Source organism: Athene noctua, chromosome 9, assembly GCF_965140245.1.
Source record: "Athene noctua chromosome 9, bAthNoc1.hap1.1, whole genome shotgun sequence".
NCBI classification, from domain to species: Eukaryota; Metazoa; Chordata; class Aves; order Strigiformes; family Strigidae; genus Athene; species Athene noctua.
This window is the reverse complement of record NC_134045.1, coordinates 3,734,683-3,751,850: the sequence shown is the minus strand read 5'-3', so window position 1 is coordinate 3,751,850 and position 17,168 is coordinate 3,734,683. Positions and strand designations below refer to the sequence as shown.

Genomic DNA, 17,168 nt, shown 5'->3' with positions numbered 1-17,168 from the left:
TTATTCATTCACTGAAGTTTCCTTCATACTGGAGATATTCTTCTGAATATAACAAATGTATGTTGCCTACTGCAGAATCTCAGTGCTGTGGATTTATAGCAAGGAATTTATGTGAATAACTGTGCCACTTTACTCCTAAAATATGGGAAATCCTGTTTCAAATATAATACCATGCTCAATTCTTAATTATTACTTAAAACCTACTAGTTTACAGGCACTTTGTTTACAAACACACTCTGAAGGCTGACCTTACCTAAAAAATAATCTTTTGGGGGAGATTTAGATGTTTTAGTGTAATTTTGATAATTGATAATTATGATAGATGAAACCTACATGAATATAGTTAAACGTGCATGCCCGGTATAATGGTTCAGTTCTGATTACATTCTGCAGAAAAGTCTTGGGGACTGAGATATTCTCTTTTCTTCTGGGGTTATGATGGACAAGGTTGGTTTCAGTGGACCTACTGCAACTCTGACCCGTGTAATGTCAGGATGAACAGGGCTGTTGGCTTACTCTGAATGTGTAAACTGCTGTAGGCGTTGTGCTGCTGTTGCAAAGGCAATTAATATTTGGAAGGTAAACAGGAAGAAACTCTAAGATGGTAGCTGTTTAATCATGTTGTTAGAAATCTAAGGCAGCCCCCTCGTGGCCATTTGTGTTTGGAAGCAATTGTTTCAAAACCCATTTAAAAGAAGCCATTGTTTGGAGGAGAAAGGAACACTTCCCGATTTAAAATTTCAACTGTGTACTGGTACAGTTGTTAAAGGTGTTGATAACACCAACAACCTTATGTGCTAATACAGGTCAACCCAGTTTTTGTGTGGTATGGATCTGAAGTGATTGAATTGCCAGGAGCGGCTCTCTAAAGCCTGGCCTACAATGCCAATCCTGGCTTCAGTGCTGGCAGAGCTATGATACGTGAGCAGAATTTACTATCCCAAATCTGCCTGCTTGCTCTCAGCAGTTGGAGTGCATGCAGGAACTCTTGGAGCTGAAGGAGCGTCAGATACCACTGCAGGAGCTGTGGGTTGTGTATGATGAGTCGGGAGAGTTTGATCAGACAGTACTAGCTGTAGAGCATGTCAGGTAAGAAAATGCTCATGGTTTAATTTTTGTCTTGAACAATAGCACTCTGTTAGTATCCAATGGGTGGTGCCCCGAGTTCTTGTGGTCATGCTGGCAGTTTCACAAGCCAAGCTTTCCAAAGGAGATCTGATGACTGGTACTATGAGGAGGCTGCTCACAAAGAAAATCTGTGGTGTCCTCTACAGCTACAGGTGATCACACAATCACAAGGCACATTCAGCTGCAGCTTCTTGTCAGCCTTTGTGTTAAAAGGGGAAGAAAAAATTTCTGTTGCTTTCCCTCTCTTCACCCCAGATTTCCTTGGGCTGCATCACCTTGCTGGCTCTAGTGCAGTGTTTCTTTCTCTTCTATAACATTTTGGTGGATTTTTTTTGGTCCCATTTTTCTTTTTCTACATTTTGCCTCCTCCCCTAAATTTGCTTTTTATTCTTCAGGTGTCTGTTCACATCTTCTATTTTCTTTTCCTTTCTTTATCATCTGTCTGTCTCTTCTCAGTCTCCCTTGATTTCATGTACTATGCACTGTTTGAAAACTGTCTACAAATAGGCCGTAGATAAAACAGGAGTGACCTTTCCATCTAGAAAATGGTCTGTTTCAGAAGTGGTGGGTGTGGGAGGAAAAGGGGAGAAGAGACATGCTCTGTTGAGAATTAGTGGTGAAGATAAAAGCTTGAATGATGGAGGAGACAAACTCATTGTCAAAAAGAAAGCTTAGTGGAAGGATTCCTGGCCAAAACCAAACAGTGAAAAAGCCTCAGGACTTTAAGAGTGTAAGTCTTGTTTTCAAATCCAGCTTTTAGGTGTTCATTCTCTTTTGAAGAGAGTGGGACTCACTATTTTGAATTTTGAACTTAAATACACAAAATGAAACTCTTTATGCGGGTAAACAACAGACAAGAAAGGTAACTTCTGTGTCTACTAAATAGTTCACAGGACAGTAACATGGAATTGGAGGGAGGTGATGCTTTGAGGTAAATTCTTAAATTGGTTACCTTTTGTGTTTCTAGTGCTGCTGCCTCTGCTCAAGTATATGTGGCCTTCTTTATGTGATTAAATGCTTACTTTGCTTCAAAAGGTTCTTCTACCTGTGCATCTGGAGGATCTGGGATGAGGAGGAAGAAGATGATTTTGATTACTTTGTGCGGTGTGTTGAGTCTCGACTGAGTTTGTAAGTGCAAATATTTGATATTGTTAGGGTAAAAAAGGCAAGGGTGGGAATAGTGATGTACAACTAGATTAAAAAAACCCAACCCCGTTCACTAGTACATCAAAGCAAGTTTGTTCTAACAGCATTTACTGTCTGATAGTCAGAGTTTTGTATGGAAGGACAGTATGACTGAGGTTGCCACTTTGATTTCTGAACCCTCGGTTTTTCCCTGTAATCCTTGACCTTCCATCAGATGGCACTCCAAACCCAGCTATAGCCTCCTTCAAATTGCGGGCGTATGAATTCTAATCCTAATTAAAGCTGGAGTGGGAAACTCTGATACCTCTGGGCATAGAATAAGAACCAGAATGGAACTGAATATAAGCAAAAACTTGTAAATTGGTCATGCTGAAGGAGGAATGTGTATATTTCTTTCCGTAGTGGGATTAGTTGGCATTAGGTTTTCTGAAGGTGGCTTTTTAATGCTGTCCTGTCATATGGAACTGAAACAGTGCACAAAGACACAATCTGGTTATATTTTTGAGGGTGCTAAATAACCAAAGCATACCATAAAACATACTTGGAATGAATAACTGACAAGTGATTTTTAGTGTAGGTTTTCCCCTGAGATTTGACATGCTATCTTTTTCTTAATTCTTTCATGAGAGTTATTTTTCAGTCCCTTTTCCTTACTTATTATAACCTAGGATCACGAGTAGCCAGAAGTTTGTGTGTCATTCATATCCAGGTTTGATACTGCTATGATGCTGGGGAACTATGTCAGTAAACATTTGTTAGCTACCCTGAAATGCTATTTAGAATACAGCATTACCTGTGCTAGAATATAGCATATAGCACGTGCTTTACAGAGAAAACTGGTATAGTTACCCACAATACAAGGGTGGCTGCAGGCCTCTCTTTTGACGGCTCTGTGCCTGTGTTTTTCTGAGATCGTCCAAGTTAGAAGGAAGCGTTATATATAGATACTGTGCATGTTTCTGAAGCGGTTATACGTGTATGCTCCAGCAAATGGCTGTTCTTCTGAGTTTTTGGAACTTTATGGAGACTTTGCATGGAATGAAACTGGAATGCAATGATGGGCCACAGGATAATGTTTGGGGTTTTTTTAACACTGTGCGTGGCCTTACAACCATTTTAGTGAGACTCAAATGCTTAAACAATGTCTTGAAGCAGAGAAGTAAGCATAAACTTTTCTTATTCTCCCATACCATGCTGGACATTTTGTCCTCCAAGCTACGCTGACGTTGGTGCTATCCTGTGTTATGATCTAAGCACTGATCAGCTCAAATAACATTAATCCTCAATGCATGGAGACATATGATGCTTTAAACTTTTTAGGTCTCTGGTGTGCGGTGTTTTAATGAGACCAGACAGTATCTTTACACTGCACATTAGGCACTAGTCTTCTGAGGCAAGTAAAGCTGTATGAACTGTTTCAGTAAAGCCTGAAAAAACAAGATAGCTGTATGCACTTTCATAGTGACCAGCTCTGAAATGTAGAGCATGCGTTTCAGGGTCAAAGTATGTACAACATTGTTTCCTTCAAATATTTTATCTTTCTGTATTGCTATAAATTCTGCTGTTAATCTCACTGTATTGATTTCCTCTGTTGCCTCTGATAACCCCATTGCCAGAATTTTGTGAGGCTCTTTGTGTTTCTGTATGCCCTGTTTATTGGAACTGTATAGCTATTGACTGCTCTGACTACAAATTTTCTTGCTCTTTGCAGCATGCTTTAAGTGCACCCTTTAAAGAACCTCCAAAATTTGAGGGAACATCTTTGCCCTTGTTTCATGGAGTATCTTGAATAGAGCTATTTACACTGTATTCAACTGATTCCCTACAAAAATGGTGTGAGATAATTAAATCTTGTTTTATTTGTATCATTAATTGCTGTCCAGCTTTTCTGTAGTGACCGTGATTGGTCCTACATGATTGGCCCTGGAGTTCTTGGCACTGTCTAGCTGGCAGATGTCCTTGTCCTTCTGACTTTGCAAATGCCACTTTGGGTTGGCATTGTCTGGCCTGCAACTTCATTTCTAGAGAATGCTTTTGAGATAGCGCAAAGTTTACTATGCAGCGCCTTCACATCTTCATCTGGTGCTGATAAAGCCTTTCTTACTCATTTAGTGGTTTTGTCCAGGTAGTTGTTTAGATTGTTGCTCATAGAGACTTCACATTGTAGGACTTTTCTTCTATTATTTCAGGCATTTTCTCAGTTTTTCTAATAAATGCATTAAAATGGACTAGTTTTTATATCTAATTACCTTCTAAATTCTTACTATTTTTTTATAGCTGTGCTTATGCCTTGTGTTTAGACGAGTTTCTGATAACTGTGTATAATCTTTCAAGGTGGATGGGCATATTAGTATGAAGTAGTATGTTTGTGTCTGTCCAGACTTTTGGTTTTGCTGCTTTCAATAAAAAATTGAGCAGTGTTGATACAGACTGCAGGGAATCTTGACTAAAGTACTGATGCAGAACTCGGGTCTCTGGGTTTGTATTTGATCTTGCAAAATTGTAAATGCAAAATATAATGATCCCTTGCTCTGAATTGCAGGCATTATGACATCCTTGAACACCGTGTGCCTTCTGGGCTTGTAGCTGATCACCACAACTTGTTGTCTCAATGCAAAGAGCTTTACAGGAAGTTTTTAAATGTGAGGAACAGCATATCAAGCAGTGATTCGGACTCAGAAGTAGAAAACGTCTCCATGGTGGAAGGACTAAAATTGTATGAGAAAATAGAGCACTTAAAAGCTAAAACTAATTGAGAATCCTCTGCTGAGGTACTTAGTGGATTTGTGTGAGGAGGAGGGCCATATGGGGAAATATACATGAATGTTCTTTACTGAAGAAAGAACTGATGGCTTTGTTGCTCTTATTTTAGGTATGTGTTTGGTTACCAAAAATACAGTGGTCTCCAAGCTAAAGGACCGAGACCAACAGGTATCAAGATCGTTCATGTTGTACCCTCAACCACGATGGCGAGTCTGCTGCAGTCACTGATAAGGGACAAACTTTGCCCTGATTCTTGTGGTGAAGAACTAGAAATACAGGTAGAGTAACAGGAATTGTCTGTCTGCTAATACTTTTTTCTGCTCAGGAAACAGTGTGGAAGAATAATTTATCATGTTTAAGATACTACATTTGCACAGTGTTATTTTTTTGTCAATTTAAAAAAAGCACTGTAACTTAAGTGGTAGGACTGGATGATAGAAATAATCTTCTAATTCATTTGTGTCTGAGTACTCTATACAAGCAGTTTTCTTCCTGTGTGTGTAGGAAATGAGAGAAACCACTTGTGATAATTCTACAGTGAAAGGTGGTAATGCATAATACTTACATTTAGTTTTGAGATACTTATGTCTTTTGGTGCTACTGATAATGATCTAGAGTTTGAAGAAAGAAATGTCATTCTGTTCCTTTAGTTCTGTTCAGGAGATATATTTATTTTAGAGCAGTCGTGGTTAGTTTTACTGAATTCAGACAGGACTTACCACTTCAGCAGTTAAGAACAGTCTGGATTCTTTGGACCCAAATGAAATTGCTTGCTGTATTCCGATCAAGTTCATGAATTACAGATGACCAAAATGGAGCCACAGGGCAAGGTCCTGGATTAATTTTGGGGCTATAAATCTGACTTGGCAATTGAAAAATGCTCTTACCCTGGAATTTGCTGGGAAGCAATAAATTTGCAGTCTTTCTGTAATATTTGTTATCCTTCAATACAGAATCCCCCAGTAATATTGTGAAGGATATCAGCCTGCCCTCTTTGGGCAAGAAAAAGGACCATGTGGACCCCATATTTGCCACTATAATATCTAAATTCTGTTTTGGGGTGACTGCACCAGGGGTGAAGTGTTACATCAGTGTTCAGACCAGCTCAAATCTAGTTGCTGAGTTGTTTTTCTTTACTTTGTCATCTATTTTTTTCAGTAATTCATGGCAAGTCACTCGAGGCACAATTGAACTGTTGGCCTGGAACCAAGGCTGTATTGAGGTTTGCTTTCTGGTGCATGTGCTCTTCAATCTGTGTCTCTGCCCTGGTGTTCTTCTCATGGGGGATTGGACATGACACGAACATCAAAGGAATGTTTTAAGGCTGTTTTTGTCCAGAGAGTCCTATGATGCTTGAATGCAAAGTAGGAATTGTGTATTACTGGTGCCATTTGGGGTTTTTTTTAAGCAAAAGCAGCAACATTTAATTGAAAAGGAAGCTTTAAGGGCATAAATGCATCCATTTTTATAGCATTCTTCAGGAGCTGATTACATTGTTTGTCTTTTACAGTTTCACAGTGATCCACTGGCAGCTGTAAATGCCTGTTATGAAGGAGACACAGTCATCATCTGTCCTGGTCATTGTGGTAGATGGCATGTTCTGCATTGCTGATTCAGTTGAACTAGAAGGTAGAAGGTTTGCTAGCATAAAAGTCTTTAAAACAAAGTAAACTGAATGGCTTAAACTAGCTCTGCGTAAGGATTTACTTTTTGCAGTGTTTGGCAGGAGCTTTTTCTTTTTTCTTCAAAGTGTTCATATTGCTGCTTATAGAGCCATGTCTAATTGCAGGATGGAGTAAGCTGTTTCATTAGCCATACTTCTGCAATAAACTGCAAATTTTGCCAATTAATAGCAAATTCATCATTTCCTCCTAAGTATTTGTCTGGATAAATCCTGATTATATAGATATTAGAAAAAAAAAAAAAATCAAGTCCCTCATGTTTCTGTTGAATCCTCTCTAATCTAGGAAGCACAAAAGTCGTTCTGAGAGTCTTCAGTTTTTAGAGCCAGTAACTTAAGAGTACTTGAGAGATGTCCTTGTTTTTCTTTGCATGGCTTAATCTGCTTCATAGGTATACTGAGACTCACTGCCAGTATAGCACTGGTTAATACAGAGGGAAAGAGCCAAGTGCTGTTAGAACTTACTTTATGGCACTTGTTGCATGTCAGTGATGGGAGGGGGCACCAATGTAAATCTGCATTAGGTGAAGTGCCTGCATAGAGGAGGGAGCTGTTAATTTGACATGTGTATGTTTTCTTTAGAAACAAGACACAGCATATGTGATTGTTTTTCTTACAAAATATTTGTGTTTTAAGTAATTCTCCTTTGTCTAGGATATGTTCCTATCTCTTCCTCACAATTCTTGATTTCTCAGTGTAATTCCTTTGCTTTAGGCATGCATGTTCTGTTGCAGTGTAATAGCCTGTATATCACTGGGGTTTGTGCAGCTGTTCAGATACTTATTTAGATTCATTTTTATCTTGTCAAAGCTTCTTAATGGGGAGAAGGCCGAGAGTTTAATTTCCTGCTGTTCTGGACTTTATTTTTCCTGCCCTTCTTGTTTTATGCGTGTCATTTTCTTTCTTGCCCTTCTCTTGTGTATGTTTGATTTATATAGATAGGCATGCTGACAGGCAATGCACCTGCAGGATAAAGGACCTCAAAGTGCTTTATTTATCTGCAAAAACAACATTGTTCTAAAATTTGTGTGGGGTGAAATTTATTGCTTTTCTAGCTTTGAGGAAACAGTAATACAAATGGTGCAATAGCACACCTATTAAAGGATGAGCTGCTCTATTTTAAGGAGCAAGGTGTATAAATATGTATCTTTAGTACAAACCACTCTGAATAATGAGTATGTGTCAGGGTATTTAATCTTCTTATATGGACTTCTGTTAAAGAAGCTTTTATAGCAATAGTAGCAGCCAGAAATGTTTGAAGTAGGAGCATCAAGAAAAATTTTGCTGGCACTAATCTGAGCGGCTGACTGTTTTGGTGGCTTTCTTGGGATGAAGGTGTGACTCATCAAAGATATAATGTCCCTTTGCTTAAAGCTTTCTTTTTTTTTTTTTTCCAGCCACTATGCAAATCAGTACTAAGGTTGAAAGTGTGAGGATTAGTAAGTCAGGGATAAATAAAAATTGACAAGAACTAAGTAAGGTTAAAGCTTTAGCAGCTCAGGAAATTATGTTAAGGATAACCTTAACACTCGACAAAAATGTGTAGCAAAGGCACCTAAGAACTTCCCTTCTGCTTGTACAGTAGCTGTTCAAGCTGGATGGGAACCTGTAGTATCAGCCCGTCTTGCATCTGGGATCAGTGTTACTGGATGACAATTGCCTTTAGCTCTCTGGAGCCACTTAGCTTACAGGCAGGACATACAGCCGTGACCATGTGTGAACACCACTTGACAGCAGGTGAACCTTTCCTTTATTCCTTGTCTTGTCACCGGCTTCCTTCTTACTACTAGAGCTGCTACTTCAGAAGTGAAGTGTAAAACAAGCTAAAAGCATGGTTAGAAAAACTGCAGGTAGTCTGTAAGACAATTATTCCTAAAACTCTTGCCTTGGATAATAACCTCATTCAGTAGTGGTGTGAAGTTAAACTAGACCTGCCACTTGCTGTCCTGTGGTGCTCTCTTTATGTACTGGAAGTAAACTGCCCCATGCCACCTCCTCCTCAGGGGTGACTGTAAACTAGTAGCAGTGGGAAAAGATTTCTAGATAGCATAGTGTATTAAAGTATCAATCACTTAACTTTGCATTAAATCTGTCTTTAAGACTTTCTGCCAACTCTTGTTCAAAGATTATTTTTTTTCTTTTTTTAACCTTTCTACTTGCACATTACAGTATTTATTTATGTAGTTGGTTAAAAGCTAGCATCCTGCTCAGGCACTTCTTATCTGAGTTTGTGTGTGCCTTCAGAAAATGATCGGACTCATGCTGCTTTAATAGACATGGCATTATTGCTTTCCTTATCATGATTCTTGTCAGTGACAAGCAATAAAAGCTTTACATGCTCATAAATTTCCCTGTAAGTGGTTGAATGTTGACAACTCTGGATGGCTTAGTAAATCAATGTTGGCATATGCTTGTGAAAGTTTCTTTTTAATCTGAATTAATCTGGAAGCCCGTGTAGCACAGGAACATTAAATTTTGACCCAAGTTTCATTTAAATAGGGAAGTTGAGTAAAGCTTATAAACAACATCAGGTCCTTTGCACTTGTTTCGTTGTGTTGTGGTGACTTCTTCCCCCCCCCCCCATGCTCTTTGGAACCTCTGCCTGCTCTAGTGGACTTCTGTACTTCGAAAGCAGACTGCAGGTGCCTGTATGTCCTTGGTTACTGCATTGCCCTGCTCTGTTGTAAATTTTTTAGGGAGTGAGAACTTTGGCCTTAGCAAATGTGAACTCAGTTACACTTCAACTGTTTAAAATAACTTTGTATTTTATTGTATATCATTCAAGTAAAGTAACTTTTGATTTTGGTTTTGAGTGCCTGTACCTTGGTACAGAGGGGATGTAAGATGCAGCCTGGCCATTGGGTGGACAGTCCTATTCAAGATATTAGACCTCAAGTTTTAAACATCTCTATTTAATTTAGGTGTCTTATGTACTGAGCACCTGACTGTTACCAGTTATTCACCAGACTTGCATCTTTCACCTCTGCTTTAAGGCTATGGCCTGCCAGATGATATTGTAATAGAAAAACGAGGGAAAGGAGACAACTCTGTTGACTGTGCAGGACCCAATATATGGATCTCCAATTTGAAGATAGTACAACACGATGCTGTGGAGGGTATTTTAAGTAAGTATCAAAGCATCTTAACCTTTTTGTGAATCTTTCATAATTTACTGTTAGAATTAAAGCTGGGACCCAATGTTGGAGTTTACTACTAGTTTTAACAATTTTGTAGAGAAGAGACCTAAATGTATAAATAACAAGGCTTCCTCATTTTTTTTTAACTTACAATGTGTACATCAAAATGACTTCTACTCTTTGTTCTTTCAAGCTATTATGGCTCTTGTGTTTTGTTCGTATACCTGGATAAGATCATGTGACTTGATCCTTTTTCTGCTGTTAAGGAAACCTGACTGACTGCTGCACAGCCTGTGTCAGGCTACCTGGAAAAGGAAATAATTCCTCTTTCCAGAGAAGAATCCTCATGGCAATATTCAGCTGTAGCTGAACCCAGCCAGCTCTCCGCTGAGGAATGGCACAGGCTGTAGAAGTAGTGTAGAACTTGGTTTGCTGACAGCACATTCAAACTGGGGCTCAATCCTAAATTTTTATTTGCTATTGCCTTCTGTGTTTGTAGAAGGTGCTAATTAATACTTTTATAAGACATATATATTAATACTTTTATAAGACATTTGGTTTTAAGCGTGTTGAAGTGTTTATTACCACCTGTATACATGTATTTAATATCTTACTAATTCAAAAGTCTCTTAGGAATGTAACGAAAAGAATAGTTGCTGTCACTTTCCAAAAAAAAGCTAAAAACCCTCTAAGACAAATCTTTGACTAGTGCTCCCTTGCAGCAGTGTTTCTGCTTATACTAGAAAAACAGCATGAGTTCAAACCATGCATGAGCAAATCAGTAAAACTAACCTGAAGTGGATAAAATGAAAATATTTGCTACAAGTCCATCTGCCTGTAGGAGGGGTTTGCCTTTGCATAACCAATTCATTTAACAATATTTGTTTTCTGTGTATGTAGATGTCCACCATGGGAAAACCACTCTGGAGAATTGTGTGTTACAATGTGAAACTACAGGCATAACAATACAAACATCAGCTGAGCTATTAATGGAAAACTCAGATCTATATGGTGCCAAGGTACAAATTCTTAACTCTGGCTTATTTTCCTAAATTAAGATAGGATTTCTGCTTGGAAATAATAGCCTGTAATGGGGTGACTTCTGTCGCTCTTGAGGGAACATTTATAAATTCATTTTGGACAGTTACATGTTATTGAGTTTGAGATTGGTCCCAGGGGTCTTGTAGCCTCCAACAGTATCCAGTGAAGTGTCTCATGCAGATTTGTGTGTGAAGGCATGACACTGATGTAGTAACAGGGCACATCTGTGAAATAATCATTGCTGCATTGGTGGACTGATTCATGTTCTGCAGTACTTTTGAAGTGATTTTCTGTTTTCTCTGCCCATAAATAATTTTCTCATTAAAGCTTGCATTTGTTCTGCAAATGAAATGCCCCTTTTTGGACACATTGTTCATTGATTCTTACAAAAGGATGATAAATACAGAATTAGACTCTGACTAGGACATTTCAAAGAATGATGGGGCTTTGAGTGTTGAGATGGATGACTAAAGAACAATAAAATAATGCAAGGCTCTGCAGTTACTCTTTACCTGAGCTTTTATGGACTGATGGCAATACTATTATCTATAGGGCCTCAACCTCAAGCGTTGCTGCTTAAGTTGGTTAACAAGGTCATGGAGCTGGAGTGCATTGGGCAAACTGGTAGATGAACACAAATATCCGCAAAGGAGTTGTCAAGTTAAATTGGAAATGTGCCCGAACTATTTGTGAACTGCTATCCATTTTATTTTGTAGAGTGCTGGTGTGGAAATATATCCGGGTAGTACGTGTGCCCTGTTAGACAATGGCATACGCCACTGCAAGGAGGGAATACTTATGTAGAGAAGTTTTTGGAAGATAACGGCCACCTGGTCCTTGATACTGACATGAGTAACTCTCTGCTAGCTGCCCCTGTGTAAAGAACTTACTGTTCAATGTTCCTCTCTGGCTTGCCACTGCATAGAGAGCTATTGCTTAGCAAATTCCTTAACTAGAGATATGGAGTGAAGTTGAAACATTGAGTAAGAGGTCTATAGGCTTGTGCTTCTTGCGTGTGCTTCTTGCGTTGTACCAATGAAATATGAGTTATATTGTGTGGACAGTAGCTTAGAACCAATCACAGCTTGTTTAGCTGTATGCGATCACGCCTTAATAGTATATAAGATGCTCTGTGCTTAATAAAATTGGATCAAGCTGGCAAACCATATTGATGTTATTCTTGATACCCGGGCTTTATCCGTTGACAAAATGGCGCCCAACATGGGGCTGCCGCCTTCTTAAAACATCGACCAAGACGTGGCGGTGAGCGGAGAACTTCGGATAAAAGCGGCGCAGGGAAACGCAGAAGCTGGTGCACAGACGCACTTCTGGAGTTAGGAGACAGTTCTGCAGGCTGTCTTCTGTGAAGGTAAGCTGTTATGGCACAAGAAGTGGAAGCAGCGATAAGACTCCTCACAAGTATACTCTCTAAGAGAGGTAGTGATGTGAGTCTGTCCAAGCTAAAGGACTTGGTGCAATGGGCACAGGAACAACAGCTTTGCCTCAGTGCCCCTATGTTATTTAATCTGTCTGAGTGGAGGGCTGTAAGAGATTTACTGTGGAAATTTACTATAAAGGGTGGAAAAGCAAGAAAGAAAGCAAAGGGACTTGGATCAGTGTGGTGGGAAGTGATTACTGCTTTACAAGAGATGAAAGCTGAGCGGAAGGTCGCAGCTGCAGCAATAGAGGCGTTACAATCAGATAACACAGAGGTGAACAAAGCAGCAGCCACCCCACATAGTCGAGTGGCAAAATTTTTTGTCTTTGATGTTACTAAGTTGCCAGTTTGTGGTATGTCAGGTCCTGTTGCTCCTTCTGCAGCAGTAGTCATAGCTCGTGTGGAAGGGGGTGGTACAAGCAGTGCAGTTTCGGTTTCACCTGAGAATAAAATGGAAGTGAAAGAGACTGCTTCTAAGATGGAGGACGTTAAGAAAGAGGAGGCGGAGCAAGGTGGATCTAGCTGCCACCCACGAGCATATCCACCTCTTCCGGTTTCTGGTGCCTCCTCTTCCTCATCGTCATTTAATAACTCTGGCAGTACCACGCCTCCAACAGACACGCCTCCAGCAGCTCCTGCTGCAGACGACCTAGAAAATGACAAACTGTTACATCAGCTAATGAAAAAACTGGAGGTGTTGCATCCCAGTGCTGAGATAAAAAAGGACTCTCTAAAATCTACTACTTGGTGGCTCTCTAATGAAGGCCCTGCAATTCCTTCTGCACCACCACCACCACCACTAGCAGCTACAACAAATACAGCTCCGGCTATACAACAACTTCCATCTTATCACACTACAGTATCTAACCTTGATCCTGTGCAACGACGATGGACTGGAGTAATTCGAGATGCTATTTTAGAATGAGGTTGGCAGACAGTTGGATCTTTAGCCTGCCCCATTATGGGAAAAAAATAAAACAAATTGTGCAGAAAGATTTGCATGGAAGCGTAAAACTAAAAGGAGAAAACACTGTAAGGCTATCATGATGTGGTTAACATTAATGTGGATTTTAGTAAATGTGTCAACATTAATAATATCAGGTCTGACAAAAATTGATGTCAGAACAAATATGTGGGTTACATGGGTGAATCAAACTGGCCAAGATTCATTTTGTTTGAGCCTTGCTTCTGCTACTGACCCTTTTAGAACATGTTTAATTGGATATCCCTATTTTGACCTTAAGGATTTTGATGGTATGATTCTCAACTTTACTCAGGCTCAGAATGTTTTTCATGATGTCATAGGGAATTGCATGACCCTCAATAACCGTATACAAACATGTAATGATCTGTCTTGGCCTTTATTTCAAGGACGAATAATCAATAGTCTCAACATCAGTGCCCTGAATCCAATACAAGAATTAGAATTAAAAGGATCCCTTATGGCTCATGAAAGTAAAAACACAGGAGGAATGCCATGGGGATGTTTTTACTTTGCAACATTTGATACTCATTTACGCTCCTTAAACATCAGTCCAGACAGACTTCAGCCAGGCTTGACATATAGTCGTTTACCCTACGCTACTGATGTTTCTTCTCCCTGGCCTGGTTTACGTCTCTTCAGTAATTATTGTGGAAGCATGGAGGCTTCTGTATTTTTAGGTTCACGATTACCAGAAAAAGTAGTATGGAATAATGTTAGTGCTAAAATGTTGCCCAAAGGGTATTTTTTGATTTGTGGAGATCAAGCCTGGGGAGGCATCCCAGGATATGCCTTTGGAGGACCTTGTTACATAGGGAAACTTACATTGTTTGCACCCAGTCAGCATGATCTCACACAAGGTAGAAGGAAAGCACGATCTCTAGGAATCCTGACTGAAGACTGCAAGGATAATGTGGAGCTAATGAGTAGAACTCAGTTATTTTTTGCCTCTTTGTTAGCGCCAGGTATTGCTTCTGCAAATGCTTTAGTTAACTTAGAAAAATTGGCTTGTTGGAGTGTAAAGCAATTTAATCTAACCTCAGAGATCATTTCAGCTTTACTAACCGATGTAGATAGTGTCAGGCATGCCGTGCTACAAAATAGAGCAGCAATTGATTTCTTACTATTGGCACAAGGACATGGTTGTGAAGATTTTGATGGAATGTGTTGTATGAATCTGTCTGATAATTCCGAATCCATTCACAAGGCACTTAGCCTGATGAAACAGAATATACAGCACGTTCAGCAACATCGCTCCAGATTTGATAGTTGGCTTCAGACTCTTTTCGGAAAATGGAATATTCCCCTTTGGTTAGGTAGCTTGTTGCAGGAATTGATTCGATTTTGCTTTTATATTATGATTGCAATGTTTATAATAGGTATTAGCATTTCGTGTATCAAGTGATTCATCACTAAGGTGACAAGCCAAGTCCTGATTGTTCAGAAAGAAAAAGGGGGAGTTGTGGAGAAGTTGTTGAAAGATAACGGCCACCTGGTCCTTGATACCGACATGAATAACTCTCTGCTAGCTGCCCCTGTGTAAAGAACTTACTGTTCAATGTTCCTCTCTGGCTTGCCACTGCATAGAGAGCTATTGCTTAGCAAATTCCTTAACTAGAGATATGGAGTGAAGTTGAAACATTGAGTAAGAGGTCTATAGGCTTGTGCTTCTTGCGTGTGCTTCTTGCGTTGTACCAATGAAATATGAGTTATATTGTGTGGACAGTAGCTTAGAACCAATCACAGCTTGTTTAGCTGTATGCGATCACGCCTTAATAGTATATAAGATGCTCTGAACTTAATAAAATTGGATCAAGCTGGCAAACCATATTGGTGTTATTCTTGATACCCGGGCTTTATCCGTCTACATACTTATAAAGGTTAGTTCAAAGCAAAATGTACTTGTTTTACAAAAGCTAATAGCTGCTAGAATTAATGCAGCTAGGTTGGCTTATAACCTTGCTGCCTTACCGTGGAAATCTTAAATGTCACATACGATGATAATGGCACTTACTTGCTTTGGGTTGGTCCACCAAAGAGTACGCTTGTTTTGTTACTTGCCAGAAAGAAAATGCCTTTTGCAATATCACTTGCACAGGTAAATAATAAAATTCTAATCAATACAACTGATTCAACCTGAAACTGGAATATTTTGTATGCATTTGGATGGACATAATATGTTGGATTTTCTTTTTTATTGCTGTAGAACTCTTTAGATGAACATTATGACATTCCCAAGATAACCCTGGTCAATAATATGATCCATAATGATGAAGGATACGGTGTGGTCCTGGTTAGACCAACAATGCCCTCTGTCAAGGATGCTTCAACAGAGAGAACAAAAGGTATTTTTCTCTTCGTAGAAGAAACTTCTAAAACTAGTAAATGTAGCATATCTAGTAAAATCAAGTCTCTTAAATTTTCTAATAATGTCTAGATTGATTTAGCTGAAATAAATCTTCATAACTCTTAGAACAGTGGAATTGCCTAAAGGATGAACTTGCTGCAGAGAAACACTGTGAATGTCTGTGCTTCATGGTGTGTATGAACTTCCACTGCAAAGTCCTTACATACCTGATCTGTGCTCCCTGCTGAGCAGAGCCTGTATGACTGATGGCCTTCTTGGGTCATACAGAAACAAGAGTGCCACTGGCAAAAAGCAGATATGGCTTTTCTTACAGCTCTTCTGCTTCATGATAATTCTCTGCTCATTTTTTCTTTCATGCATTAGAGCTGAGATGTGCTCCCAGCACAGAATTTTTTCTCTGCAGTAAGTAAAATGTGACAACTGTATTTCTGATATTATGTCTTATTCCAGAACTATCACTAAGTGCAATGTGTAAACCCACTGTAATTTTCTCTAATATCACTATCACTTGGCAACTTGAAGTCATCTCAAGAAGAAACCTTTTCCTTAAGCATCTTACACTATATTTGGAATTTGTGGCTGTCACTAAGTAGTTATCCAAAAAGTGAGTGGGATGAGGTGAAAATGTTAAGACTGGGGAAAACTTAATTCCAGGAGTTTTAAAGGATTTGACTGCTTTGTTGATGACATTCTTACTGTTTCCTGACTTAGGAGATACACAACCAACACAGTCAAGTGACGGGACAGCCTGTGTAGAGGGCTTCAGGCAAGAACAACTACCTGAAAGTGTAACTGATGAGTTGGAGCTTTATGAGCAAGCTGAGATTCCTGAACAAATTGGAGGCAGCTATGAAATTGCAAATGAACTTGGGGCTACTTCTCTGAAGAAGAGCCAGATGCACAAGAAAAGACTGAGTGAACTGGGAATCACAGAAGCTGATGACAACTTAATGTCACAGGAAGTGTTTGTTTCTATTGTGGGCAACCAGTTCAAATGGAATGGGGAAGGAAGTTTTGGTACCTTTCTTTTCTGACTGTCCTGACTCCTAATGGCATTGCAATAAGATTTGCACAAGCTATTATTTTCACTGCTGCTTTCCAAGGAGTTAATTTGTTCCATTAGCCTTCCGTGATGTTAATAAATGTGACAAATATTTATTAATAGTATATGTATTGCATGCAGAAACTTTACTTCCTTCTGCAAGTATGGATAACATGGCAGAAAACAGAACTCTAGCATGAACACTGCGCTTGTAATCTATGTGCTGCTGCTTTGCTAGCTCTGAATTCGTTAGTGTATTTATTTAACTTCTTATTGTAAAAAAAGTAATCTTCAAAGAAAATATAGAAAGGGCTGCTCATGAAAGAGTGGGCAACAAATGTGCAGCAATTAGTGATACATTGTCTTCCATAGTTTTTTAAAGTGTCATTAGTCTGCAGCTGACTCCTATAAGAATATGCTTTTTAATAAAGACATTTTAATT

At 39.2% G+C, this 17,168-nt stretch overlaps 1 pseudogene; it reads left to right on the top strand.

The window, feature by feature from the left end:
• The first annotated feature begins 438 nt into the window (after window positions 1-438).
• Window positions 439-16,718, top strand: LOC141963918 (SHC SH2 domain-binding protein 1-like; annotated as a pseudogene).
• The last annotated feature ends 450 nt before the right edge of the window (window positions 16,719-17,168 follow it).